The sequence below is a fragment of the Pleurodeles waltl genome, chromosome 10 (genome assembly GCF_031143425.1).
Source record: "Pleurodeles waltl isolate 20211129_DDA chromosome 10, aPleWal1.hap1.20221129, whole genome shotgun sequence".
Taxonomy (NCBI): Eukaryota; Metazoa; Chordata; class Amphibia; order Caudata; family Salamandridae; genus Pleurodeles; species Pleurodeles waltl.
This window is the reverse complement of record NC_090449.1, coordinates 325748338-325776311: the sequence shown is the minus strand read 5'-3', so window position 1 is coordinate 325776311 and position 27974 is coordinate 325748338. Positions and strand designations below refer to the sequence as shown.

The 27974-nt window shown below is 48.6% G+C and overlaps 17 non-coding genes across 17 annotated transcripts; all 17 read left to right on the top strand.

Annotated features, from left to right (window-relative positions):
* Positions 1 to 198: 198 nt before the first annotated feature.
* On the top strand, positions 199 to 270 carry TRNAP-AGG (transfer RNA proline (anticodon AGG)). Its single transcript has one exon. It is a non-coding gene; the product is annotated as a tRNA-Pro (tRNA).
* Positions 271 to 658: 388 nt separating this feature from the next.
* Positions 659 to 731, top strand: TRNAV-CAC (transfer RNA valine (anticodon CAC)). Its single transcript has one exon. It is a non-coding gene; the product is annotated as a tRNA-Val (tRNA).
* A 307-nt stretch (positions 732 to 1038) lies between these two features.
* Positions 1039 to 1150, top strand: TRNAL-CAA (transfer RNA leucine (anticodon CAA)). Its single transcript has 2 exons — positions 1039 to 1076; positions 1105 to 1150. It is a non-coding gene; the product is annotated as a tRNA-Leu (tRNA).
* A 2621-nt stretch (positions 1151 to 3771) lies between these two features.
* Positions 3772 to 3843, top strand: TRNAP-AGG (transfer RNA proline (anticodon AGG)). Its single transcript has one exon. It is a non-coding gene; the product is annotated as a tRNA-Pro (tRNA).
* A 388-nt stretch (positions 3844 to 4231) lies between these two features.
* On the top strand, positions 4232 to 4304 carry TRNAV-CAC (transfer RNA valine (anticodon CAC)). The gene has a single exon. It is a non-coding gene; the product is annotated as a tRNA-Val (tRNA).
* Positions 4305 to 4614: 310 nt separating this feature from the next.
* On the top strand, positions 4615 to 4726 carry TRNAL-CAA (transfer RNA leucine (anticodon CAA)). The gene is made up of 2 exons: positions 4615 to 4652; positions 4681 to 4726. It is a non-coding gene; the product is annotated as a tRNA-Leu (tRNA).
* A 7042-nt stretch (positions 4727 to 11768) lies between these two features.
* On the top strand, positions 11769 to 11880 carry TRNAL-CAA (transfer RNA leucine (anticodon CAA)). Its single transcript has 2 exons — positions 11769 to 11806; positions 11835 to 11880. It is a non-coding gene; the product is annotated as a tRNA-Leu (tRNA).
* A 2631-nt stretch (positions 11881 to 14511) lies between these two features.
* Positions 14512 to 14583, top strand: TRNAP-AGG (transfer RNA proline (anticodon AGG)). Its single transcript has one exon. It is a non-coding gene; the product is annotated as a tRNA-Pro (tRNA).
* Positions 14584 to 14971: 388 nt separating this feature from the next.
* On the top strand, positions 14972 to 15044 carry TRNAV-CAC (transfer RNA valine (anticodon CAC)). The gene has a single exon. It is a non-coding gene; the product is annotated as a tRNA-Val (tRNA).
* Positions 15045 to 15353: 309 nt separating this feature from the next.
* Positions 15354 to 15465, top strand: TRNAL-CAA (transfer RNA leucine (anticodon CAA)). Its single transcript has 2 exons — positions 15354 to 15391; positions 15420 to 15465. It is a non-coding gene; the product is annotated as a tRNA-Leu (tRNA).
* A 2621-nt stretch (positions 15466 to 18086) lies between these two features.
* TRNAP-AGG (transfer RNA proline (anticodon AGG)) lies at positions 18087 to 18158 on the top strand. The gene has a single exon. It is a non-coding gene; the product is annotated as a tRNA-Pro (tRNA).
* Positions 18159 to 18546: 388 nt separating this feature from the next.
* On the top strand, positions 18547 to 18619 carry TRNAV-CAC (transfer RNA valine (anticodon CAC)). Its single transcript has one exon. It is a non-coding gene; the product is annotated as a tRNA-Val (tRNA).
* A 307-nt stretch (positions 18620 to 18926) lies between these two features.
* TRNAL-CAA (transfer RNA leucine (anticodon CAA)) lies at positions 18927 to 19039 on the top strand. Its single transcript has 2 exons — positions 18927 to 18964; positions 18994 to 19039. It is a non-coding gene; the product is annotated as a tRNA-Leu (tRNA).
* Positions 19040 to 22120: 3081 nt separating this feature from the next.
* TRNAV-CAC (transfer RNA valine (anticodon CAC)) lies at positions 22121 to 22193 on the top strand. Its single transcript has one exon. It is a non-coding gene; the product is annotated as a tRNA-Val (tRNA).
* A 307-nt stretch (positions 22194 to 22500) lies between these two features.
* TRNAL-CAA (transfer RNA leucine (anticodon CAA)) lies at positions 22501 to 22612 on the top strand. The gene is made up of 2 exons: positions 22501 to 22538; positions 22567 to 22612. It is a non-coding gene; the product is annotated as a tRNA-Leu (tRNA).
* Positions 22613 to 25704: 3092 nt separating this feature from the next.
* Positions 25705 to 25777, top strand: TRNAV-CAC (transfer RNA valine (anticodon CAC)). The gene has a single exon. It is a non-coding gene; the product is annotated as a tRNA-Val (tRNA).
* A 307-nt stretch (positions 25778 to 26084) lies between these two features.
* Positions 26085 to 26196, top strand: TRNAL-CAA (transfer RNA leucine (anticodon CAA)). Its single transcript has 2 exons — positions 26085 to 26122; positions 26151 to 26196. It is a non-coding gene; the product is annotated as a tRNA-Leu (tRNA).
* Positions 26197 to 27974: the final 1778 nt, after the last annotated feature.

Below are 27974 nucleotides of genomic sequence, written 5' to 3'. Positions count from 1 at the left end.
TCATTTTCTTGTAAATCTGGGCCAAAATGTCTAAAGGATAGAGGCTTTTTATGTCATGTTCGATGAAGACCATGCAAATGACTCTAGTCGTACTGCAGAAGAGAGCACCATGTGCAGTTTCTTGCTTTGGGATGTAGTCTCCCACTCTCTGTCACCAACCCTCCGAGCAGGGTCGGAGCCGTTGCTTTTCTGTGCCCAGGCTCGTTGGTCTAGGGGTATGATTCTCGCTTAGGGTGCGAGAAGTCCCGGGTTCAAATCCCGGACGAGCCCATTTTAGCGGAAAACAATCAAATCCTGCTCAAAATACACAACCCCTCAACATTTCTCATTCCACTCGAAGCATTGTTGCGCAAAACATATATTTTGCCTCAGGCGAAAAATGGATTACAATGCCTTGGCTTCCTTCCTGCTTGCTCTCAGTGCGCCCTGTGTGATGATTTCACAGGCTCTCCTTCCTGGCATTTAGGCATCAGATATTTGTCTGTCTCTGCCCGCAGCTGTGGGATTTTTCAGGATGTCTGAGTGTATGCATGCTGGCTGACACCGCGGCAATTTTCACACTTACCCCTCGCATTCCGAGCAACTGCTGATAAAGTATAGAGGAAATCGTGCAAACATATGAGGGGAACTGTGCTCCTTCAGTCAAACTAGCAAGCTTGTTTCTGTAGTGTAGTGGTTATCACGTTCACCTCACACGCGAAAGGTCCCCGGTTCGAGACCGGGCAGAAACACTTGGCAGCAGCAGCTTTTGTGTTTGCTCCCTAAAACCTCAGTCTCTCTCAATGCACACTTAGACAGAAATGACCTTTAAAAACTTGTGACCTGTGTAAAACGTGCTTTACTATTGCAGGACGCTAAAAAGTTATCTGCATCCCTCGGTGGTCGTGCATGTGCATTGTTTCTTGTTCTGTTTTTTTTTTTTTTTCTTGGCCATGTTATATTGTGGGGCCTTTAAAGCTGTGACTTTGATAGGAACATTGCAAGCGGCAAAATCAACAAGTGCAGACTGAAGAGTCCGACCTGCACACTGTTTTGGCTGTCAGGATGGCCGAGTGGTCTAAGGCGCCAGACTCAAGAGAGCTTGATCTTCAGTGAAGCTGAGCCTTCTGGTCTCTTCATGGAGGCGTGGGTTCAAATCCCACTTCTGACATGTGTATTTTCTTCCCTTAAATCTTGCTCTGCTTGCAGAGCCAGCTCCTCACACCACTATCTTTGGAAGCTGCTGTGGCATGTGAGGAGAAATCCACCAACCCATCAGCTGGGCCCTCAATCAAAATTCTGTGTATTACTGGAAGGGGCGTCTCAGGCACACCTTCTATTAGAGCTGCACTTTTAGACAGTAACTACCATGCTGGTTTCTACTTAAGCAGTTGATTCTATCGTTTGAAGTGAGGCTCTCCCGCCACCTTTTGGGCAAAGAAGACACTGCCCCTGCAACAACACAGGCAGACAAGCTCAAACTAGGTTTCTTGGTTAGGTGGGCGGAGCATATTGGCAATGGTGCCTCCTCGTGACTTGCAATTTACATGAAGAAGACAGAGAGGCAGCTGGGAGTAGGCAGTACCCATGAACCCCTGAACACTGTCTTGCGACTAGCACACAATTCTGAAATGAGGCGGGGGAAAGGAGGTGATTTCCCCATCAAGGGCCATTCCGGGAAATCAGCCACCCTGCGTCTCCCAGGTGAGTGTTTCAGGCCTATGAGCCACTAATATAAATCTCGCCTGATCGAGCGCTGATCGAGCAAGTGTGCTTGAATCCAAGAGGCATGCTCCTCTGGCTCAAGAGCTAGCAGGCCCTTCAGTGCTTCTGGTTGGGAAGTCTAAGGTGCAAGGGTCCATGACTTGCAGCGGGTTACAACTACCAGAAAGGGTCTGCTTTTCACATCAGTGCCCTAGTTCAGCTCACTGGCACAGGGCATTTTGACTACCTCTTGCCTTGCTAGAGACAAACAAAAAATCCTTGACAGAAAACATCAATTGCTATGGCACGCTTAGAGAGAGAGAGCCTCCAAATGGCCCTGCTTTTCGGAAAGACGCTTCAGAAGATGTTTCAAATGACTATGCAGCGGCAGTTTAGTTGGTATAGGGGTATGATTCTCGCTTCGGGTGTGAGAGGACCTCGGTTCAAATCCCAGACAAACCCCTACCTTTATAGGTTCAGTCTGTGTTTTAAACAGGAGTACTTCTGCTTTTCACTCTTGTAAGATGTCATGTTGCAATGCAATACATGCTTTATACTGGCGTCGAGACGGTTCAGCATCATGAAGGTATGCGAGATTTCTTTGCAACTGCTTTTCTGTGCTGGAGCAGCAGTGCTCGTAGGAACATTAAATGCACAGTGCTTCTCCATGGTAATTTCGGGTCCAGTTCTGAAATCACCTCTTGGAATGAAAGTGATCCCAGTTCCTTTCTTCCAAGGGAAGAGATCGTGTTCCGGAAGGCTCAGCTTTGAGCGTCATGAACATTGGCCCTCATCCTTGCATCCCAGTCCAATGCATAGCCACATAAAGCAAGCAGGTGTGTCTGTTTCCATAGTGTGGTGGTTCCAGTACAATGCATAGCCACATGAAGCAAGCCGGCAAGTGTGTCTGTTTGTGTAGTGTAGTGGTTATCATGCGCACCTCACATGCGAAAGGTCCCTGGTTCGAGTCGCTGGGCTTTTTCACAGTATTTGCATTTCCTGCCTCACCTGACAGGCAAGCTGAGATAAAAGAGACTGTGTCTATCCCTCACCATCGTGAGGTACTACGCTCCTGGGGCATCTGTCACAGCTCACCAAGAGGAGTTGCGCCAGCTTACGGCAGTCAGTTGCTCACTGTTTGACCTTTGCAATGAAGCCTGAGCCTACAGCATTCAAGCCAGCCAAGGAAGGAAGGTACGAGAGCGAAAATAGCTTTCCTGCCCTCACCAAGAACACACACCTTGAGCAAATAAAGTGCCAGACTTACAAGGCCCTATCGCCACCGGAGCATCACTTTTAGTGACGCCCCGGTGGCACTATGCACTGCGCGGTATTTACAAGATGCCGTTCAGCCACTTTTTGTGGCTTAACACCACCTTGTAAATACGGCCCCTTAGCACGCAGCGCGTTCCCTGGAAGGGGCGTGCAATGGGTGTTGTTGGGAGTGTGCCACAGCAACACCATAGCATTTTGATGCTGCTCCAGATTTAGGAGTTGGCGTAAATCTGCGTCAGCACCAAAATCCAACGCCATCCCAGGGGTGTCGTTAGAGTGGCGCACTGAGGAGAAATGTTTTCATTTCTCCTTGTTTTTGCTCTTTCTATGTGTGATGCATTCTGCAGCACACATAGAAGTAAGAGCAAATCACCATTGAAGATTTTTTTTTTGGGCAGGAAGGTGTCCCTTCCTGCACAAAAACAATTTCCCCCTCAACGCAGTCATCCTTGTACCATGGTGCAAGAACGGCTGCGTTGGCGCTCAGCAGCTAATTTAGAGCTGGTGCAGGGGGAAGCACAGGGGTGCGCTGTATTCTACTAAATACGGCGCTTCCCTGCATTTTGAAAATGACGGCGCGTGGGGCTTGCAAATTTGGCACAGCGTCGCGCTTAGTCATTTTCTTGTAAATCTGGGCCAAAATGTCTAAAGGATAGAGGCTTTTTATGTCATGTTCGATGAAGACCATGCAAATGACTCTAGTCGTACTGCAGAAGAGAGCACCATGTGCAGTTTCTTGCTTTGGGATGTAGTCTCCCACTCTCTGTCACCAACCCTCCGAGCAGGGTCGGAGCCGTTGCATTTCTGTGCCCAGGCTCGTTGGTCTAGGGGTATGATACTCGCTTAGGGTGCGAGAGGTCCCGGGTTCAAATCCCGGACGAGCCCATTTTAGCAGAAAACTATCAAATCCTGCTCAAAATACACAACCCCTCAACATTTCTCATTCCACTCGAAGCATTGTTGCGCAAAACCTATTTTTTGCCTCAGGCGAAAAATGGATTACAATGCCTTGGCTTCCTTCCTGCTTGCTCTCAGTGCGCCCTGTGTGATGATTTCACAAGCTCTCCTTCCTGGCATTTAGGCATCAGATATTTGTCTGTCTCTGCCCGCAGCTGTGGGATTTTTCAGGACGTCTGAGTGTATGCATGCTGGCTGACACCGCTGCAATTTTCACACTTACCCCTCGCATTCAGAGCAACTGCTGATAAAGTATAGAGGAAATCGTGCAAACATATGAGGGGAACTGTGCTCCTTCAGTCAAACCAGCAAGCTTGTTTCTGTAGTGTAGTGGTTATCACGTTCACCTCACAAGCGAAAAGTCCCTGGTTCGAGACCGGGCAGAAACACTTGGCAGCAGCAGAAGCTTTTGTGTTTGCTCCCTAAAACCTCAGTCTCTCTCAATGCACACTTATACAGAAATGACCTTTAAAAACTTGTGACCTGTGTAAAACGTGCTTTACTATTGCAGGATGCTAAAAAGTTATCTGCATCCCTCGGTGGTCGTGCATGTGCATTGTTTCTTGTTCTGTTTTTTTTTTTTTTTCTTGGCCATGTTATATTGTGGGGCCTTTAAAGCTGTGACTTTGATAGGAACATTGCAAGCGGCAAAATCAACAAGTGCAGACTGAAGAGTCCGACCTGCACACTGTTTTGGCTGTCAGGATGGCCGAGTGGTCTAAGGCGCCAGACTCAAGAGAGCTTGATCTTCAGTGAAGCTGAGCCTTCTGGTCTCTTCATGGAGGCGTGGGTTCAAATCCCACTTCTGACAGGTGTATTTTCTTCCCTTAAATCTTGCTCTGCTTGCAGAGCCAGCTCCTCACACCACTATCTTTGGAAGCTGCTGTGGCATGTGAGGAGAAATCCACCAACCCATCGGCTGGGCCCTCAATCAAAATTCTGTGTATTACTGGAAGGGGCGTCTCAGGCACACCTTCTGTTAGAGCTGCACTTTATGACAGTAACTACCATGCTGGTTTCTACTTAAGCAGTTGATTCTATCGTTTGAAGTGAGGCTCTCCTGCCACCTTTTGGGCAAAGAAGACACTGCCCCTGCAACAACACAGGCAGACAAGCTCAAACTAGGTTTCTTGGTTAGGTGGGCGGAGCATATTGGCAATGGTGCCTCCTCGTGACTTGCAATTTACATGAAGAAGACAGAGAGGCAGCTGGGAGTAGGCAGTACCCATGAACCCCTGAACACTGTCTTGCGACTAGCACACAATTCTGAAATGAGGCGGGGGAAAGGAGGTGATTTCCCCATCAAGGGCCATTCCGGGAAATCAGCCACCCTGCGTCTCCCAGGTGAGTGTTTCAGGCCTATGAGCCACTAATATCGATCTCGCCTGATCGAGCGCTGATCGAGCAAGTGTGCTTGAATCCAAGAGGCATGCTCCTCTGGCTCAAGAGCTAGCAGGCCCTTCAGTGCTTCTGGTTGGGAAGTCTAAGGTGCAAGGGTCCATGACTTGCAGCGGGTTACAACTACCAGAAAGGGTCTGCTTTTCACATCAGTGCCCTAGTTCAGCTCACTGGCACAGGGCATTTTGACTACCTCTTGCCTTGCTAGAGACAAACAAAAAATCCTTGACAGAAAACATCAATTGCTATGGCACGCTTAGAGAGAGAGAGCCTCCAAATGGCCCTGCTTTTCGGAAAGACGCTTCAGAAGATGTTTCAAATGACTATGCAGCGGCAGTCTAGTTGGTATTGGGGTATGATTCTCGCTTCGGGTGTGAGAGGACCTCGGTTCAAATCCCAGACAAACCCCTACCTTTATAGGCTCAGTCTGTGTTTTAAACAGGAGTATTTATGCTTTTCACTCTTGTAAGATGTCATGTTGCAATGCAATACATGCTTTATACTGGCGTCGAGACGGTTCAGCATCATGAAGGTATGCGAGATTTCTTTGCAACTGCTTTTCTGTGCTGGAGCAGAAGTGCTCGTAGGAACATTAAATGCACAGTGCTTCTCCATGGTAATTTCGGGTCCAGTTTTGAAATCACCTCTTGGAATGAAAGTGATCCCAGTTCCTTTCTTCCAAGGGAAGAGATCGTGTTCCGGAAGGCTCAGCTTTGAGCGTCATGAACATTGGCCCTCATCCTTGCATCCCAGTCCAATGCATAGCCACATAAAGCAAGCAGGTGTGTCTGTTTCCATAGTGTGGTGGTTCCAGTACAATGCATAGCCACATGAAGCAAGCCGGCAAGTGTGTCTGTTTGTGTAGTGTAGTGGTTATCATGCGCACCTCACATGCGAAAGGTCCCTGGTTCGAGTCGCTGGGCTTTTTCACACTATTTGCATTTCCTGCCTCACCTGACAGGCAAGCTGAGATAAAAGAGACTGTGTCTATCCCTCACCATCGTGAGGTACTACGCTCCTGGGGCATCTGTCACAGCTCACCAAGAGGAGTTGCGCCAGCTTACGGCAGTCAGTTGCTCACTGTTTGACCTTTGCAATGAAGCCTGAGCCTACAGCATTCAAACCGGCCAAGGAAGGAAGGTACTAGAGAGCGAAAATAGCTTTCCTGCCCTCACCAAGAACACACACCTTGAGCAAATAAAGTGCCAGACTTACAAGGCCCTATCGCCACCGGAGCATCACTTTTAGTGACGCCCCGGTGGCACTATGCACTGCGCGGTATTTACAAGATGGCGTTCAGCCACTTTTTGTGGCTTAACACCACCTTGTAAATACGGCCCCTTAGCACGCAGCGCGTTCCCTGGAAGGGGCGTGCAATGGGTGTTGTTGGGAGTGTGCCACAGCAACACCATAGCATTTTGATGCTGCTCCAGATTTAGGAGTTGGCGTAAATCTGCGTCAGCGCCAAAATCCAACGCCATCCCAGGGGTGTCGTTAGAGTGGCACACTGAGGAGAAATGTTTTCATTTCTCCTTGTTTTTGCTCTTTCTATGTGTGATGCATTCTGCAGCACACATAGAAGTAAGAGCAAATCACCATTGAAGATTTTTTTTTGGGGCAGGAAGGTGTCCCTTCCTGCACAAAAACAATTTCCCCCTCAACGCAGTCATCCTTGTACCATGGTGCAAGAACGGCTGCGTTGGCGCTCAGCAGCTAATTTAGAGCTGGCGCAGGGGGAAGCACAGGGGTGCGCTGTATTCTACTAAATACAACGCTTCCCTGCATTTTGAAAATGACGGCGCGTGGGACTTGCAAATTTGGCACAGCGTCGCGCTTAGTCATTTTCTTGTAAATCTGGGCCAAAATGTCTAAAGGATAGAGGCTTTTTATGTCATGTTCGATGAAGACCATGCAAATGACTCTAGTCGTACTGCAGAAGAGAGCACCATGTGCAGTTTCTTGCTTTGGGATGTAGTCTCCCACTCTCTGTCACCAACCCTCCGAGCAGGGTCGGAGCCGTTGCGTTTCTCTGCCCAGGCTCGTTGGTCTAGGGGTATGATTCTCGCTTAGGGTGCGAGAGGTCCCGGATTCAAATCCCGGACGAGCCCATTTTAGCGGAAAACAATCAAATCCTGCTCAAAATACACAACCCCTCAACATTTCTCATTCCACTCGAAGCATTGTTGCGCAAAACATATTTTTTGCCTCAGGCGAAAAATGGATTACAATGCCTTGGCTTCCTTCCTGCTTGCTCTCAGTGCGCCCTGTGTGATGATTTCACAGGCTCTCCTTCCTGGCATTTAGGCATCAGATATTTGTCTGTCTCTGCCCGCAGCTGTGGGATTTTTCAGGACGTCTGAGTGTATGCATGCTGGCTGACACCGCTGCAATTTTCACACTTACCCCTCGCATTCCGAGCAACTGCTGATAAAGTATAGAGGAAATCGTGCAAACATATGAGGGGAACTGTGCTCCTTCAGTCAAACCAGCACGCTTGTTTCTGTAGTGTAGTGGTTATCACGTTTGCATCACACGCGAAAGGTCCCCGGTTCGAGACCGGGCAGAAACACTTGGCAGCAGTAGCTTTTGTGTTTGCTCCTTAAAACCTCAGTCTCTCTCAATGCACACTTAGACAGAAATGACCTTTAAAAACTTGTGACCTGTGTAAAACGTGCTTTACTATTGCAGGACGCTAAAAAGTTATCTGCATCCCTCGGTGGTCGTGCATGTGCATTGTTTCTTGTTCTGTTTTTTTTTTTTTCTTGGCCATGTTATATTGTGGGGCCTTTAAAGCTGTGACTTTGATAGGAACATTGCAAGCGGCAAAATCAACAAGTGCAGACTGAAGAGTCCGACCTGCACACTGTTTTGGCTGTCAGGATGGCCGAGTGGTCTAAGGCGCCAGACTCAAGAGAGCTTGATCTTCAGTGAAGCTGAGCCTTCTGGTCTCTTCATGGAAGCGTGGGTTCAAATCCCACTTCTGACAGGTGTATTTTCTTCCCTTAAATCTTGCTCTGCTTGCAGAGCCAGCTCCTCACACCACTATCTTTGGAAGCTGCTGTGGCATGTGAGGAGAAATCCACCAACCCATCGGCTGGGCCCTCAATCAAAATTCTGTGTATTACTGGAAGGGGCGTCTCAGGCACACCTTCTGTTAGAGCTGCACTTTATGACAGTAACTACCATGCTGGTTTCTACTTAAGCAGTTGATTCTATCGTTTGAAGTGAGGCTCTCCTGCCACCTTTTGGGCAAAGAAGACACTGCCCCTGCAACAACACAGGCAGACAAGCTCAAACTAGGTTTCTTGGTTAGGTGGGCGGAGCATATTGGCAATGGTGCCTCCTCGTGACTTGCAATTTACATGAAGAAGACAGAGAGGCAGCTGGGAGTAGGCAGTACCCATGAACCCCTGAACACTGTCTTGCGACTAGCACACAATTCTGAAATGAGGCGGGGGAAAGGAGGTGATTTCCCCATCAAGGGCCATTCCGGGAAATCAGCCACCCTGCGTCTCCCAGGTGAGTGTTTCAGGCCTATGAGCCACTAATATAAATCTCGCCTGATCAAGCCTGATCGAGCGCTGATCGAGCAAGTGTGCTTGAATCCAAGAGGCATGTTCCTCTGGCTCAAGAGCTAGCAGGCCCTTCAGTGCTTCTGGTTGGGAAGTCTAAGGTGCAAGGGTCCATGACTTGCAGCGGGTTACAACTACCAGAAAGGGTCTGCTTTTCACATCAGTGCCCTAGTTCAGCTCACTGGCACAGGGCATTTTGACTACCTCTTGCCTTGCTAGAGACAAACAAAAAATCCTTGACAGAAAACATCAATTGCTATGGCACGCTTAGAGAGAGAGAGCCTCCAAATGGCCCTGCTTTTCGGAAAGACGCTTCAGAAGATGTTTCAAATGACTATGCAGCGGCAGTCTAGTTGGTATAGGGGTATGATTCTCGCTTCGGGTGTGAGAGGACCTCGGTTCAAATCCCAGACAAACCCCTACCTTTATAGGCTCAGTCTGTGTTTTAAACAGGAGTATTTATGCTTTTCACTCTTGTAAGATGTCATGTTGCAATGCAATACATGCTTTATACTGGCGTCGAGACGGTTCAGCATCATGAAGGTATGCGAGATTTCTTTGCAACTGCTTTTCTGTGCTGGAGCAGAAGTGCTCGTAGGAACATTAAATGCACAGTGCTTCTCCATGGTAATTTCGGGTCCAGTTTTGAAATCACCTCTTGGAATGAAAGTGATCCCAGTTCCTTTCTTCCAAGGGAAGAGATCGTGTTCCGGAAGGCTCAGCTTTGAGCGTCATGAACAATGGCCCTCATCCTTGCATCCCAGTCCAATGCATAGCCACATAAAGCAAGCAGGTGTGTCTGTTTCCATAGTGTGGTGGTTCCAGTACAATGCATAGCCACATGAAGCAAGCCGGCAAGTGTGTCTGTTTGTGTAGTGTAGTGGTTATCATGCGCACCTCACATGCGAAAGGTCCCTGGTTCGAGTCGCTGGGCTTTTTCACACTATTTGCATTTCCTGCCTCACCTGACAGGCAAGCTGAGATAAAAGAGACTGTGTCTATCCCTCACCATCGTGAGGTACTACGCTCCTGGGGCATCTGTCACAGCTCACCAAGAGGAGTTGCGCCAGCTTACGGCAGTCAGTTGCTCACTGTTTGACCTTTGCAATGAAGCCTGAGCCTACAGCATTCAAACCAGCCAAGGAAGGAAGGTACGAGAGCGAAAATAGCTTTCCTGCCCTCACCAAGAACACACACCTTGAGCAAATAAAGTGCCAGACTTACAAGGCCCTATCGCCACCGGAGCATCACTTTTAGTGACGCCCCGGTGGCACTATGCACTGCGCGGTATTTACAAGATGGCGTTCAGCCACTTTTTGTGGCTTAACACCACCTTGTAAATACGGCCCCTTAGCACGCAGCGCGTTCCCTGGAAGGGGCGTGCAATGGGTGTTGTTGGGAGTGTGCCACAGCAACACCATAGCATTTTGATGCTGCTCCAGATTTAGGAGTTGGCGTAAATCTCCGTCAGCGCCAAAATCCAACGCCATCCCAGGGGTGTCGTTAGAGTGGCACACTGAGGAGAAATGTTTTCATTTCTCCTTGTTTTTGCTCTTTCTATGTGTGATGCATTCTGCAGCACACATAGAAGTAAGAGCAAATCACCATTGAAGATTTTTTTTTTGGGCAGGAAGGTGTCCCTTCCTGCACAAAAACAATTTCCCCCTCAACGCAGTCATCCTTGTACCATGGTGCAAGAACGGCTGCGTTGGCGCTCAGCAGCTAATTTAGAGCTGGCGCAGGGGGAAGCACAGGGGTGCGCTGTATTCTACTAAATACAACGCTTCCCTGCATTTTGAAAATGACGGCGCGTGGGGCTTGCAAATTTGGCACAGCGTCGCGCTTAGTCATTTTCTTGTAAATCTGGGCCAAAATGTCTAAAGGATAGAGGCTTTTTATGTCATGTTCGATGAAGACCATGCAAATGACTCTAGTCGTACTGCAGAAGAGAGCACCATGTGCAGTTTCTTGCTTTGGGATGTAGTCTCCCACTCTCTGTCACCAACCCTCCGAGCAGGGTCGGAGCCGTTGCGTTTCTCTGCCCAGGCTCGTTGGTCTAGGGGTATGATTCTCGCTTAGGGTGCGAGAGGTCCCGGATTCAAATCCCGGACGAGCCCATTTTAGCGGAAAACAATCAAATCCTGCTCAAAATACACAACCCCTCAACATTTCTCATTCCACTCGAAGCATTGTTGCGCAAAACATATTTTTTGCCTCAGGCGAAAAATGGATTACAATGCCTTGGCTTCCTTCCTGCTTGCTCTCAGTGCGCCCTGTGTGATGATTTCACAGGCTCTCCTTCCTGGCATTTAGGCATCAGATATTTGTCTGTCTCTGCCCGCAGCTGTGGGATTTTTCAGGACGTCTGAGTGTATGCATGCTGGCTGACACCGCTACAATTTTCACACTTACCCCTCGCATTCCGAGCAACTGCTGATAAAGTATAGAGGAAATCGTGCAAACATATGAGGGGAACTGTGCTCCTTCAGTCAAACCAGCAAGCTTGTTTCTGTAGTGTAGTGGTTATCACGTTTGCGTCACACGCGAAAGGTCCCCGGTTCGAGACGGGGCAGAAACACTTGGCAGCAGCAGCTTTTGTGTTTGCTCCCTAAAACCTCAGTCTCTCTCAATGCACACTTAGACAGAAATGACCTTTAAAAACTTGTGACCTGTGTAAAACGTGCTTTACTATTGCAGGACGCTAAAAAGTTATCTGCATCCCTCGGTGGTCGTGCATGTGCATTGTTTCTTTTTCTGTTTTTTTTTTTTTCTTGGCCATGTTATATTGTGGGGCCTTTAAAGCTGTGACTTTGATAGGAACATTGCAAGCGGCAAAATCAACAAGTGCAGACTGAAGAGTCTGACCTGCACACTGCTTTGGCTGTCAGGATGGCCGAGTGGTCTAAGGCGCCAGACTCAAGAGAACTTGATCTTCAGTGAAGCTGAGCCTTCTGGTCTCTTCATGGAGGCGTGGGTTCAAATCCCACTTCTGACAGGTGTATTTTCTTCCCTTAAATCTTGCTCTGCTTGCAGAGCCAGCTCCTCACACCACTATCTTTGGAAGCTGCTGTGGCATGTGAGGAGAAATCCACCAACCCATCGGCTGGGCCCTCAATCAAAATTCTGTGTATTACTGGAAGGGGCGTCTCAGGCACACCTTCTGTTAGAGCTGCACTTTATGACAGTAACTACCATGCTGGTTTCTACTTAAGCAGTTGATTCTATCGTTTGAAGTGAGGCTCTCCTGCCACCTTTTGGGCAAAGAAGACACTGCCCCTGCAACAACACAGGCAGACAAGCTCAAACTAGGTTTCTTGGTTAGGTGGGCGGAGCATATTGGCAATGGTGCCTCCTCGTGACTTGCAATTTACATGAAGAAGACAGAGAGGCAGCTGGGAGTAGGCAGTACCCATGAACCCCTGAACACTGTCTTGCGACTAGCACACAATTCTGAAATGAGGCGGGGGAAAGGAGGTGATTTCCCCATCAAGGGCCATTCCGGGAAATCAGCCACCCTGCGTCTCCCAGGTGAGTGTTTCAGGCCTATGAGCCACTAATATAAATCTCGCCTGATCAAGCCTGATCGAGCGCTGATCGAGCAAGTGTGCTTGAATCCAAGAGGCATGCTCCTCTGGCTCAAGAGCTAGCAGGCCCTTCAGTGCTTCTGGTTGGGAAGTCTAAGGTGCAAGGGTCCATGACTTGCAGCGGGTTACAACTACCAGAAAGGGTCTGCTTTTCACATCAGTGCCCTAGTTCAGCTCACTGGCACAGGGCATTTTGACTACCTCTTGCCTTGCTAGAGACAAACAAAAAATCCTTGACAGAAAACATCAATTGCTATGGCACGCTTAGAGAGAGAGAGCCTCCAAATGGCCCTGCTTTTCGGAAAGACGCTTCAGAAGATGTTTCAAATGACTATGCAGCGGCAGTCTAGTTGGTATAGGGGTATGATTCTCGCTTCGGGTGTGAGAGGACCTCGGTTCAAATCCCAGACAAACCCCTACCTTTATAGGTTCAGTCTGTGTTTTAAACAGGAGTATTTATGCTTTTCACTCTTGTAAGATGTCATGTTGCAATGCAATACATGCTTTATACTGGCGTCGAGACGGTTCAGCATCATGAAGGTATGCGAGATTTCTTTGCAACTGCTTTTCTGTGCTGGAGCAGCAGTGCTCGTAGGAACATTAAATGCACAGTGATTCTCCATGGTAATTTCGGGTCCAGTTCTGAAATCACCTCTTGGAATGAAAGTGATCCCAGTTCCTTTCTTCCAAGGGAAGAGATCGTGTTCCGGAAGGCTCAGCTTTGAGCGTCATGAACATTGGCCCTCATCCTTGCATCCCAGTCCAATGCATAGCCACATAAAGCAAGCAGGTGTGTCTGTTTCCATAGTGTGGTGGTTCCAGTACAATGCATAGCCACATGAAGCAAGCCGGCAAGTGTGTCTGTTTGTGTAGTGTAGTGGTTATCATGCGCACCTCACATGCGAAAGGTCCCTGGTTCGAGTCGCTGGGCTTTTTCACAGTATTTGCATTTCCTGCCTCACCTGACAGGCAAGCTGAGATAAAAGAGACTGTGTCTATCCCTCACCATCGTGAGGTACTACGCTCCTGGGGCATCTGTCACAGCTCACCAAGAGGAGTTGCGCCAGCTTACGGCAGTCAGTTGCTCACTGTTTGACCTTTGCAATGAAGCCTGAGCCTACAGCATTCAAACCGGCCAAGGAAGGAAGGTACGAGAGCGAAAATAGCTTTCCTGCCCTCACCAAGAACACACACCTTGAGCAAATAAAGTGCCAGACTTACAAGGCCCTATCGCCACCGGAGCATCACTTTTAGTGACGCCCCGGTGGCACTATGCACTGCGCAGTATTTACAAGATGGCGTTCAGCCACTTTTTGTGGCTTAACACCACCTTGTAAATACGGCCCCTTAGCACGCAGCGCGTTCCCTGGAAGGGGCGTGCAATGGGTGTTGTTGGGAGTGTGCCACAGCAACACCATAGCATTTTGATGCTGCTCCAGATTTAGGAGTTGGCGTAAATCTGCGTCAGCGCCAAAATCCAACGCCATCCCAGGGGTGTCGTTAGAGTGGCACACTGAGGAGAAATGTTTTCATTTCTCCTTGTTTTTGCTCTTTCTATGTGTGATGCATTCTGCAGCACACATAGAAGTAAGAGCAAATCACCATTGAAGATTTTTTTTTGGGGCAGGAAGGTGTCCCTTCCTGCACAAAAACAATTTCCCCCTCAACGCAGTCATCCTTGTACCATGGTGCAAGAACGGCTGCGTTGGCGCTCAGCAGCTAATTTAGAGCTGGCGCAGGGGGAAGCACAGGGGTGCGCTGTATTCTACTAAATACGGCGCTTCCCTGCATTTTGAAAATGACGGCGCGTGGGGCTTGCAAATTTGGCACAGCGTCGCGCTTAGTCATTTTCTTGTAAATCTGGGCCAAAATGTCTAAAGGATAGAGGCTTTTTATGTCATGTTCGATGAAGACCATGCAAATGACTCTAGTCGTACTGCAGAAGAGAGCACCATGTGCAGTTTCTTGCTTTGGGATGTAGTCTCCCACTCTCTGTCACCAACCCTCCGAGCAGGGTCGGAGCCGTAGCGTTTCTGTGCCCAGGCTCGTTGGTCTAAGGGTATGATTCTCGCTTAGGGTGCGAGAGGTCCCGGGTTCAAATCCCGGACGAGCCCATTTTAGCGGAAAACAATCAAATCCTGCTCAAAATACACAACCCCTCAACATTTCTCATTCCACTCGAAGCATTGTTGCGCAAAACATATTTTTTGCCTCAGGCGAAAAATGGATTACAATGCCTTGGCTTCCTTCCTGCTTGCTCTCAGTGCGCCCTGTGTGATGATTTCACAGGCTCTCCTTCCTGGCATTTAGGCATCAGATATTTGTCTGTCTCGGCCCGCAGCTGTGGGATTTTTCAGGACGTCTGAGTGTATGCATGCTGGCTGACACCGCTGCAATTTTCACACTTACCCCTCGCATTCCGAGCAACTGCTGATAAAGTATAGAGGAAATCGTGCAAACATATGAGGGGAACTGTGCTCCTTCAGTCAAACCAGCAAGCTTGTTTCTGTAGTGTAGTGGTTATCACGTTCGCCTCACACGCGAAAGGTCCCCGGTTCGAGACCGGGCAGAAACACTTGGCAGCAGCAGCAGCTTTTGTGTTTGCTCCCTAAAACCTCAGTCTCTCGCAATGCACACTTAGACAGAAATGACCTTTAAAAACTTGTGACCTGTGTAAAACGTGCTTTACTAATGCAGGACGCTAAAAAGTTATCTGCATCCCTCGGTGGTCGTGCATGTGCATTGTTTCTTGTTCTGTTTTTTTTTTTTTTCTTGGCCATGTTATATTGTGGGGCCTTTAAAGCTGTGACTTTGATAGGAACATTGCAAGCGGCAAAATCAACAAGTGCAGACTGAAGAGTCCGACCTGCACACTGTTTTGGCTGTCAGGATGGCCGAGTGGTCTAAGGCGCCAGACTCAAGAGAGCTTGATCTTCAGTGAAGCTGAGCCTTCTGGTCTCTTCATGGAGGCGTGGGTTCAAATCCCACTTCTGACAGGTGTATTTTCTTCCCTTAAATCTTGCTCTGCTTGCAGAGCCAGCTCCTCACACCACTATCTTTGGAAGCTGCTGTGGCATGTGAGGAGAAATCCACCAACCCATCGGCTGGGCCCTCAATCAAAATTCTGTGTATTACTGGAAGGGGCGTCTCAGGCACACCTTCTGTTAGAGCTGCACTTTATGACAGTAACTACCATGCTGGTTTCTACTTAAGCAGTTGATTCTATCGTTTGAAGTGAGGCTCTCCTGCCACCTTTTGGGCAAAGAAGACACTGCCCCTGCAACAACACAGGCAGACAAGCTCAAACTAGGTTTCTTGGTTAGGTGGGCGGAGCATATTGGCAATGGTGCCTCCTCGTGACTTGCAATTTACATGAAGAAGACAGAGAGGCAGCTGGGAGTAGGCAGTACCCATGAACCCCTGAACACTGTCTTGCGACTAGCACACAATTCTGAAATGAGGCGGGGGAAAGGAGGTGATTTCCCCATCAAGGGCCATTCCGGGAAATCAGCCACCCTGCGTCTCCCAGGTGAGTGTTTCAGGCCTATGAGCCACTAATATAAATCTCGCCTGATCGAGCGCTGATCGAGCAAGTGTGCTTGAATGCAAAAGGCATGCTCCTCTGGCTCAAGAGATAGCAGGCCCTTCAGTGCTTTTGGTTGGGAAGTCTAAGGTGCAAGGGTCCATGACTTGCAGCGGGTTACAACTACCAGAAAGGGTCTGCTTTTCACATCAGTGCCCTAGTTCAGCTCACTGGCACAGGGCATTTTGACTACCTCTTGCCTTGCTAGAGACAAACAAAAAATCCTTGACAGAAAACATCAATTGCTATGGCACGCTTAGAGAGAGAGAGCCTCCAAATGGCCCTGCTTTTCGGAAAGACGCTTCAGAAGATGTTTCAAATGACTATGCAGCGGCAGTCTAGTTGGTATAGGGGTATGATTCTCGCTTCGGGTGTGAGAGGACCTCGGTTCAAATCCCAGACAAACCCCTACCTTTATAGGTTCAGTCTGTGTTTTAAACAGGAGTATTTATGCTTTTCACTCTTGTAAGATGTCATGTTGCAATGCAATACATGCTTTATACTGGCGTCGAGACGGTTCAGCATCATGAAGGTATGCGAGATTTCTTTGCAACTGCTTTTCTGTGCTGGAGCAGCAGTGCTCGTAGGAACATTAAATGCACAGTGATTCTCCATGGTAATTTCGGGTCCAGTTCTGAAATCACCTCTTGGAATGAAAGTGATCCCAGTTCCTTTCTTCCAAGGGAAGAGATCGTGTTCCGGAAGGCTCAGCTTTGAGCGTCATGAACATTGGCCCTCATCCTTGCATCCCAGTCCAATGCATAGCCACATAAAGCAAGCAGGTGTGTCTGTTTCCATAGTGTGGTGGTTCCAGTACAATGCATAGCCACATGAAGCAAGCCGGCAAGTGTGTCTGTTTGTCTAGTGTGGTGGTTATCATGTGCACCTCACATGCGAAAGGTCCCTGGTTCGAGTTGCTGGGCTTTTTCACAGTATTTGCATTTCCTGCCTCACCTGACAGGCAAGCTGAGATAAAAGAGACTGTGTCTATCCCTCACCATCGTGAGGTACTACGCTCCTGGGGCATCTGTCACAGCTCACCAAGAGGAGTTGCGCCAGCTTACGGCAGTCAGTTGCTCACTGTTTGACCTTTGCAATGAAGCCTGAGCCTACAGCATTCAAACCGGCCAAGGAAGGAAGGTACGAGAGCGAAAATAGCTTTCCTGCCCTCACCAAGAACACACACCTTGAGCAAATAAAGTGCCAGACTTACAAGGCCCTATCGCCACCGGAGCATCACTTTTAGTGACGCCCCGGTGGCACTATGCACTGCGCGGTATTTACAAGATGGCGTTCAGCCACTTTTTGTGGCTTAACACCACCTTGTAAATACGGCCCCTTAGCACGCAGCGCGTTCCCTGGAAGGGGCGTGCAATGGGTGTTGTTGGGAGTGTGCCACAGCAACACCATAGCATTTTGATGCTGCTCCAGATTTAGGAGTTGGCGTAAATCTGCGTCAGCACCAAAATCCAACGCCATCCCAGGGGTGTCGTTAGAGTGGCGCACTGAGGAGAAATGTTTTCATTTCTCCTTGTTTTTGCTCTTTCTATGTGTGATGCATTCTGCAGCACACATAGAAGTAAGAGCAAATCACCAATGAAGATTTTTTTTTTGGGCAGGAAGGTGTCCCTTCCTGCACAAAAACAATTTCCCCCTCAACGCAGTCATCCTTGTACCATGGTGCAAGAATGGCTGCGTTGGCGCTCAGCAGCTAATTTAGAGCTGGCGCAGGGGGAAGCACAGGGGTGCGCTGTATTCTACTAAATACGGCGCTTCCCTGCATTTTGAAAATGACGGCGCGTGGGGCTTGCAAATTTGGCACAGCGTCGCGCTTAGTCATTTTCTTGTAAATCTGGGCCAAAATGTCTAAAGGATAGAGGCTTTTTATGTCATGTTCGATGAAGACCATGCAAATGACTCTAGTCGTACTGCAGAAGAGAGCACCATGTGCAGTTTCTTGCTTTGGGATGTAGTCTCCCACTCTCTGTCACCAACCCTCCGAGCAGGGTCGGAGCTGTTGCATTTCTGTGCCCAGGCTCGTTGGTCTAGGGGTATGATTCTCGCTTAGGGTGCGAGAGGTCCCAGGTTCAAATCCCGGACGAGCCCATTTTAGCGGAAAACAATCAAATCCTGCTCAAAATACACAACCCCTCAACATTTCTCATTCCTCTCGAAGCATTGTTGCGCAAAACATATTTTTTGCCTCAGGCGAAAAATGGATTACAATGCCTTGGCTTCCTTCCTGCTTGCTCTCAGTTCGCCCTGTGTATTGATTTCACAGGCTCTCCTTCCTGGCATTTAGGCATCAGATATTTGTCTGTCTCTGCCCGCAGCTGTGGGATTTTTCAGGACGTCTGAGTGTATGCATGCTGGCAGACACCGCTGCAATTTTCACACTTACCCCTCGCATTCCGAGCAACTGCTGATAAAGTATAGAGGAAATCGTGCAAACATATGAGGGGAACTGTGCTCCTTCAGTCAAACCAGAAAGCTTGTTTCTGTAGTGTAGTGGTTATCACGTTCGCCTCACACGCGAAAGGTCCCCGGTTCGAGACCGGGCAGAAACACTTGGCAGCAGCAGCTTTTGTGTTTGCTCCCTAAAACCTCAGTCTCTCTCAATGCACACTTAGACAGAAATGACCTTTAAAAACTTGTGACCTGTGTAAAACGTGCTTTACTATTGCAGGACGCTAAAAAGTTATCTGCATCCCTCGGTGGTCGTGCATGTGCATTGTTTCTTGTTCTGTTTTTTTTTTTTTTTCTTGGCCATGTTATATTGTGGGGCCTTTAAAGCTGTGACTTTGATAGGAACATTGCAAGCGGCAAAATCAACAAGTGCAGACTGAAGAGTCGGACCTGCACACTGTTTTGGCTGTCAGGATGGCCGAGTGGTCTAAGGCGCCAGACTCAAGAGAGATTGATCTTCAGTTGAAGCTGAGCCTTCTGGTCTCTTCATGGAGGCGTGGGTTCAAATCCCACTTCTGACAGGTGTATTTTCTTCCCTTAAATCTTGCTCTGCTTGCAGAGCCAGCTCCTCACACCACTATCTTAGGAAGCTGCTGTGGCATGTGAGGAGAAATCCACCAACCCATCGGCTGGGCCCTCAATCAAAATTCTGTGTATTACTGGAAGGGGCGTCTCAGGCACACCTTCTGTTAGAGCTGCACTTTATGACAGTAACTACCATGCTGGTTTCTACTTAAGCAGTTGATTCTATCGTTTGAAGTGAGGCTCTCCTGCCACCTTTTGGGCAAAGAAGACACTGCCCCTGCAACAACACAGGCAGACAAGCTCAAACTAGGTTTCTTGGTTAGGTGGGCGGAGCATATTGGCAATGGTGCCTCCTCGTGACTTGCAATTTACATGAAGAAGACAGAGAGGCAGCTGGGAGTAGGCAGTACCCATGAACCCCTGAACACTGTCTTGCGACTAGCACACAATTCTGAAATGAGGCGGGGGAAAGGAGGTGATTTCCCCATCAAGGGCCATTCCGGGAAATCAGCCACCCTGCGTCTCCCAGGTGAGTGTTTCAGGCCTATGAGCCACTAATATAAATCTCGCCTGATCGAGCGCTGATCGAGCAAGTGTGCTTGAATCCAAGAGGCATGCTCCTCTGGCTCAAGAGCTAGCAGGCCCTTCAGTGCTTCTGGTTGGGAAGTCTAAGGTGCAAGGGTCCATGACTTGCAGCGGGTTACAACTACCAGAAAGGGTCTGCTTTTCACATCAGTGCCCTAGTTCAGCTCACTGGCACAGGGCATTTTGACTACCTCTTGCCTTGCTAGAGACAAACAAAAAATCCTTGACAGAAAACATCAATTGCTATGGCACGCTTAGAGAGAGAGAGCCTCCAAATGGCCCTGCTTTTCGGAAAGACGCTTCAGAAGATGTTTCAAATGACTATGCAGCGGCAGTCTAGTTGGTATAGGGGTATGATTCTCGCTTCGGGTGTGAGAGGACCTCGGTTCAAATCCCAGACAAACCCCTACCTTTATAGGTTCAGTCTGTGTTTTAAACAGGAGTATTTATGCTTTTCACTCTTGTAAGATGTCATGTTGCAATGCAATACATGCTTTATACTGGCGTCGAGACGGTTCAGCATCATGAAGGTATGCGAGATTTCTTTGCAACTGCTTTTCTGTGCTGGAGCAGCAGTGCTCGTAGGAACATTAAATGCACAGTGCTTCTCCATGGTAATTTCGGGTCCAGTTCTGAAATCACCTCTTGGAATGAAAGTGATCCCAGTTCCTTTCTTCCAAGGGAAGAGATCGTGTTCCGGAAGGCTCAGCTTTGAGCGTCATGAACATTGGCCCTCATCCTTGCATCCCAGTCCAATGCATAGCCACATAAAGCAAGCAGGTGTGTCTGTTTCCATAGTGTGGTGGTTCCAGTACAATGCATAGCCACATGAAGCAAGCCGGCAAGTGTGTCTGTTTGTCTAGTGTAGTGGTTATCATGCGCACCTCACATGCGAAAGGTCCCTGGTTCGAGTCGCTGGGCTTTTTCACAGTATTTGCATTTCCTGCCTCACCTGACAGGCAAGCTGAGATAAAAGAGACTGTGTCTATCCCTCACCATCGTGAGGTACTACGCTCCTGGGGCATCTGTCACAGCTCACCAAGAGGAGTTGCGTCAGCTTACGGCAGTCAGTTGCTCCCTGTTTGACCTTTGCAATGAAGCCTGAGCCTACAGCATTCAAACCAGCCAAGGAAGGAAGGTACGAGAGCGAAAATAGCTTTCCTGCCCTCACCAAGAACACACACCTTGAGCAAATAAAGTGCCAGACTTACAAGGCCCTATCGCCACCGGAGCATCACTTTTAGTGACGCCCCGGTGGCACTATGAACTGCGCGGTATTTACAAGATGGCGTTCAGCCACTTTTTGTGGCTTAACACCACCTTGTAAATACGGCCCCTTAGCACGCAGCGCGTTCCCTGGAAGGGGCGTGCAATGGGTGTTGTTGGGAGTGTGCCACAGCAACACCATAGCATTTTGATGCTGCTCCAGATTTAGGAGTTGGCGTAAATCTGCGTCAGCGCCAAAATCCAACGCCATCCCAGGGGTGTCGTTAGAGTGGCACACTGAGGAGAAATGTTTTCATTTCTCCTTGTTTTTGCTCTTTCTATGTGTGATGCATTCTGCAGCACACATAGAAGTAAGAGCAAATCACCATTGAAGATTTTTTTTTTGGGCAGGAAGGTGTCCCTTCCTGCACAAAAACAATTTCCCCCTCAACGCAGTCATCCTTGTACCATGGTGCAAGAACGGCTGCGTTGGCGCTCAGCAGCTAATTTAGAGCTGGCGCAGGGGGAAGCACAGGGGTGCGCTGTATTCTACTAAATACGGCGCTTCCCTGCATTTTGAAAATGACGGCGCGTGGGGCTTGCAAATTTGGCACAGCGTCGCGCTTAGTCATTTTCTTGTAAATCTGGGCCAAAATGTCTAAAGGATAGAGGCTTTTTATGTCATGTTCGATGAAGACCATGCAAATGACTCTAGTCGTACTGCAGAAGAGAGCACCATGTGCAGTTTCTTGCTTTGGGATGTAGTCTCCCACTCTCTGTCACCAACCCTCCGAGCAGGGTCGGAGCCGTTGCATTTCTGTGCCCAGGCTCGTTGGTCTAGGGGTATGATTCTCGCTTAGGGTGCGAGAGGTCCCAGGCTCAAATCCCGGACGAGCCCATTTTAGCGGAAAACAATCAAATCCTGCTCAAAATACACAACCCCTCAACATTTCTCATTCCTCTCGAAGCATTGTTGCGCAAAACATATTTTTTGCCTCAGGCGAAAAATGGATTACAATGCCTTGGCTTCCTTCCTGCTTGCTCTCAGTTCGCCCTGTGTGATGATTTCACAGGCTCTCCTTCCTGGCATTTAGGCATCAGATATTTGTCTGTCTCTGCCCGCAGCTGTGGGATTTTTCAGGACGTCTGAGTGTATGCATGCTGGCTGACACCGCTGCAATTTTCACACTTACCCCTCGCATTCCGAGCAACTGCTGATAAAGTATAGAGGAAATCGTGCAAACATATGAGGGGAACTGTGCTCCTTCAGTCAAACCAGAAAGCTTGTTTCTGTAGTGTAGTGGTTATCACGTTCGCCTCACACGCGAAAGGTCCCCGGTTCGAGACCGGGCAGAAACACTTGGCAGCAGCAGCTTTTGTGTTTGCTCCCTAAAACCTCAGTCTCTCTCAATGCACACTTAGACAGAAATGACCTTTAAAAACTTGTGACCTGTGTAAAACGTGCTTTACTATTGCAGGACGCTAAAAAGTTATCTGCATCCCTCGGTGGTCGTGCATGTGCATTGTTTCTTGTTCTGTTTTTTTTTTTTTTTCTTGGCCATGTTATATTGTGGGGCCTTTAAAGCTGTGACTTTGATAGGAACATTGCAAGCGGCAAAATCAACAAGTGCAGACTGAAGAGTCGGACCTGCACACTGTTTTGGCTGTCAGGATGGCCGAGTGGTCTAAGGCGCCAGACTCAAGAGAGATTGATCTTCAGTGAAGCTGAGCCTTCTGGTCTCTTCATGGAGGCGTGGGTTCAAATCCCACTTCTGACAGGTGTATTTTCTTCCCTTAAATCTTGCTCTGCTTGCAGAGCCAGCTCCTCACACCACTATCTTTGGAAGCTGCTGTGGCATGTGAGGAGAAATCCACCAACCCATCGGCTGGGCCCTCAATCAAAATTCTGTGTATTACTGTAAGGGGCGTCTCAGGCACACCTTCTGTTAGAGCTGCACTTTATGACAGTAACTACCATGCTGGTTTCTACTTAAGCAGTTGATTCTATCGTTTGAAGTGAGGCTCTCCTGCCACCTTTTGGGCAAAGAAGACACTGCCCCTGCAACAACACAGGCAGACAAGCTCAAACTAGGTTTCTTGGTTAGGTGGGCGGAGCATATTGGCAATGGTGCCTCCTCGTGACTTGCAATTTACATGAAGAAGACAGAGAGGCAGCTGGGAGTAGGCAGTACCCATGAACCCCTGAACACTGTCTTGCGACTAGCACACAATTCTGAAATGAGGCGGGGGAAAGGAGGTGATTTCCCCATCAAGGGCCATTCCGGGAAATCAGCCACCCTGCGTCTCCCAGGTGAGTGTTTCAGGCCTATGAGCCACTAATATAAATCTCACCTGATCGAGCGCTGATCGAGCGCTGATCGAGCAAGTGTGCTTGAATCCAAGAGGCATGCTCCTCTGGCTCAAGAGCTAGCAGGCCCTTCAGTGCTTCTGGTTGGGAAGTCTAAGGTGCAAGGGTCCATGACTTGCAGCGGGTTACAACTACCAGAAAGGGTCTGCTTTTCACATCAGTGCCCTAGTTCAGCTCACTGGCACAGGGCATTTTGACTACCTCTTGCCTTGCTAGAGACAAACAAAAAATCCTTGACAGAAAACATCAATTGCTATGGCACGCTTAGAGAGAGAGAGCCTCCAAATGGCCCTGCTTTTCGGAAAGACGCTTCAGAAGATGTTTCAAATGACTATGCAGCGGCAGTCTAGTTGGTATAGGGGTATGATTCTCGCTTCGGGTGTGAGAGGACCTCGGTTCAAATCCCAGACAAACCCCTACCTTTATAGGTTCAGTCTGTGTTTTAAACAGGAGTATTTATGCTTTTCACTCTTGTAAGATGTCATGTTGCAATGCAATACATGCTTTATACTGGCGTCGAGACGGTTCAGCATCATGAAGGTATGCGAGATTTCTTTGCAACTGCTTTTCTGTGCTGGAGCAGCAGTGCTCGTAGGAACATTAAATGCACAGTGCTTCTCCATGGTAATTTCGGGTCCAGTTCTGAAATCACCTCTTGGAATGAAAGTGATCCCAGTTCCTTTCTTCCAAGGGAAGAGATCGTGTTCCGGAAGGCTCAGCTTTGAGCGTCATGAACATTGGCCCTCATCTTTCCATCCCAGTCCAATGCATAGCCACATAAAGCAAGCAGGTGTGTCTGTTTCCATAGTGTGGTGGTTCCAGTACAATGCATAGCCACTTGAAGCAAGCCGGCAAGTGTGTCTGTTTGTGTAGTGTAGTGGTTATCATGCGCACCTCACATGCGAAAGGTCCCTGGTTCGAGTCGCTGGGCTTTTTCACAGTATTTGCATTTCCTGCCTCACCTGACAGGCAAGCTGAGATAAAAGAGACTGTGTCTATCCCTCACCATCGTGAGGTACTACGCTCCTGGGGCATCTGTCACAGCTCACCAAGAGGAGTTGCGCCAGCTTACGGCAGTCAGTTGCTCCCTGTTTGACCTTTGCAATGAAGCCTGAGCCTACAGCATTCAAACCAGCCAAGGAAGGAAGGTACGAGAGCGAAAATAGCGTTCCTGCCCTCACCAAGAACACACACCTTGAGCAAATAAAGTGCCAGACTTACAAGGCCCTATCGCCACCGGAGCATCACTTTTAGTGACGCCCCGGTGGCACTATGCACTGCGCGGTATTTACAAGATGGCGTTCAGCCACTTTTTGTGGCTTAACACCACCTTGTAAATACGGCCCCTTAGCACGCAGCGCGTTCCCTGGAAGGGGCGTGCAATGGGTGTTGTTGGGAGTGTGCCACAGCAACACCATAGCATTTTGATGCTGCTCCAGATTTAGGAGTTGGCGTAAATCTGCGTCAGCGCCAAAATCCAACGCCATCCCAGGGGTGTCGTTAGAGTGGCACACTGAGGAGAAATGTTTTCATTTCTCCTTGTTTTTGCTCTTTCTATGTGTGATGCATTCTGCAGCACACATAGAAGTAAGAGCAAATCACCATTGAAGATTTTTTTTTTGGGCAGGAAGGTGTCCCTTCCTGCACAAAAACAATTTCCCCCTCAACGCAGTCATCCTTGTACCATGGTGCAAGAACGGCTGCGTTGGCGCTCAGCAGCTAATTTAGAGCTGGCGCAGGGGGAAGCACAGGGGTGCGCTGTATTCTACTAAATACGGCGCTTCCCTGCATTTTGAAAATGACGGCGCGTGGGGCTTGCAAATTTGGCACAGCGTCGCGCTTAGTCATTTTCTTGTAAATCTGGGCCAAAATGTCTAAAGGATAGAGGCTTTTTATGTCATGTTCGATGAAGACCATGCAAATGACTCTAGTCGTACTGCAGAAGAGAGCACCATGTGCAGTTTCTTGCTTTGGGATGTAGTCTCACACTCTCTGTCACCAACCCTCCGAGCAGGGTCGGAGCCGTTGCGTTTCTGTGCCCAGGCTCGTTGGTCTAGGGGTATGATTCTTGCTTAGGGTGCGAGAGATCCCGGGTTCAAATCCCAGATGAGCCCATTTTAGCGGAAAACAATCAAATCCTGCTCAAAATACACAACCCCTCAACATTTCTCATTCCACTCGAAGCATTGTTGCGCAAAACATATTTTTTGCCTCAGGCGAAAAATGGATTACAATGCCTTGGCTTCCTTCCTGCTTGCTCTCAGTGCGCCCTGTGTGATGATTTCACAGGCTCTCCTTCCTGGCATTTAGGCATCAGATATTTGTCTGTCTCTGCCCGCAGCTGTGGGATTTTTCAGGACGTCTGAGTGTATGCATGCTGGCTGACACCGCTGCAATTTTCACACTTACCCCTCGCATTCCGAGCAACTGCTGATAAAGTATAGAGGAAATCGTGCAAACATATGAGGGGAACTGTGCTCCTTCAGTCAAACCAGCAAGCTTGTTTCTGTAGTGTAGTGGTTATCACGTTCGCCTCACACGCGAAAGGTCCCCGGTTCGAGACCGGGCAGTAACACTTGGCAGCAGCAGCTTTTGTGTTTGCTCTCTAAAACCTCAGTCTCTCTCAATGCACACTTAGACAGAAATGACCTTTAAAAACTTGTGACCTGTGTAAAACGTGCTTTACTATTGCAGGACGCTAAAAAGTTATCTGCATCCCTCGGTGGTCGTGCATGTGCATTGTTTCTTGTTCTGTTTTTTTTTTTTTTTCTTGGCCATGTTATATTGTGGGGCCTTTAAAGCTGTGACTTTGATAGGAACATTGCAAGCAGCAAAATCAACAAGTGCAGACTGAAGAGTCCGACCTGCACACTGTTTTGGCTGTCAGGATGGCCGAGTGGTCTAAGGCGCCAGACTCAAGAGAGCTTGATCTTCAGTGAAGCTGAGCCTTCTGGTCTCTTCATGGAGGCGTGGGTTCAAATCCCACTTCTGACAGGTGTATTTTCTTCCCTTAAATCTTGCTCTGCTTGCAGAGCCAGCTCCTCACACCACTATCTTTGGAAGCTGCTGTGGCATGTGAGGAGAAATCCACCAACCCATCGGCTGGCCCTCAATCAAAATTCTGTGTATTACTGGAAGGGGCGTCTCAGGCACACCTTCTGTTAGAGCTGCACTTTATGACAGTAACTACCATGCTGGTTTCTACTTAAGCAGTTGAGTCTATCGTTTGAAGTGAGGCTCTCCTGCCACCTTTTAGGCAAAGAAGACACTGCCCCTGCAACAACACAGGCAGACAAGCTCAAACTAGGTTTCTTGGTTAGGTGGGCGGAGCATATTGGCAATGGTGCCTCCTCGTGACTTGCAATTTACATGAAGAAGACAGAGAGGCAGCTGGGAGTAGGCAGTACCCATGAACCCCTGAACACTGTCTTGCGACTAGCACACAATTCTGAAATGAGGCGGGGGAAAGGAGGTGATTTCCCCATCAAGGGCCATTCCGGGAAATCAGCCACCCTGCGTCTCCCAGGTGAGTGTTTCAGGCCTATGAGCCACTAATATAAATCTCGCCTGATCGAGCGCTGATCGAGCAAGTGTGCTTGAATCCAAGAGGCATGCTCCTCTGGCTCAAGAGCTAGCAGGCCCTTCAGTGCTTCTGGTTGGGAAGTCTAAGGTGCAAGGGTCCATGACTTGCAGCGGGTTACAACTACCAGAAAGGGTCTGCTTTTCACATCAGTGCCCTAGTTCAGCTCACTGGCACAGGGCATTTTGACTACCTCTTGCCTTGCTAGAGACAAACAAAAAATCCTTGACAGAAAACATCAATTGCTATGGCACGCTTAGAGAGAGAGAGCCTCCAAATGGCCCTGCTTTTCGGAAAGACGCTTCAGAAGATGTTTCAAATGACTATTCAGCGGCAGTCTAGTTAGTATAGGGGTATGATTCTCGCTTAGGGTGTGAGAGGACCTCGGTTCAAATCCCAGACAAACCCCTACCTTTATAGGTTCAGTCTGTGTTTTAAACAGGAGTATTTATGCTTTTCACTCTTGTAAGATGTCATGTTGCAATGCAATACATGCTTTATACTGGCGTCGAGACGGTTCAGCATCATGAAGGTATGCGAGATTTCTTTGCAACTGCTTTTCTGTGCTGGAGCAGCAGTGCTCGTAGGAACATTAAATGCACAGTGCTTCTCCATGGTAATTTCGGGTCCAGTTCTGAAATCACCTCTTGGAATGAAAGTGATCCCAGTTCCTTTCTTCCAAGGGAAGAGATCGTGTTCCGGAAGGCTCAGCTTTGAGCGTCATGAACATTGGCCCTCATCCTTGCATCCCAGTCCAATGCATAGCCACATAAAGCAAGCAGGTGTGTCTGTTTCCATAGTGTGGTGGTTCCAGTACAATGCATAGCCACATGAAGCAAGCCGGCAAGTGTGTCTGTTTGTCTAGTGTAGTGGTTATCATGCGCACCTCACATGCGAAAGGTCCCTGGTTCGAGTCGCTGGGCTTTTTCACAGTATTTGCATTTCCTGCCTCACCTGACAGGCAAGCTGAGATAAAAGAGACTGTGTCTATCCCTCACCATCGTGAGGTACTACGCTCCTGGGGCATCTGTCACAGCTCACCAAGAGGAGTTGCGCCAGCTTACGGCAGTCAGTTGCTCCCTGTTTGACCTTTGCAATGAAGCCTGAGCCTACAGCATTCAAACCAGCCAAGGAAGGAAGGTACGAGAGCGAAAATAGCTTTCCTGCCCTCACCAAGAACACACACCTTGAG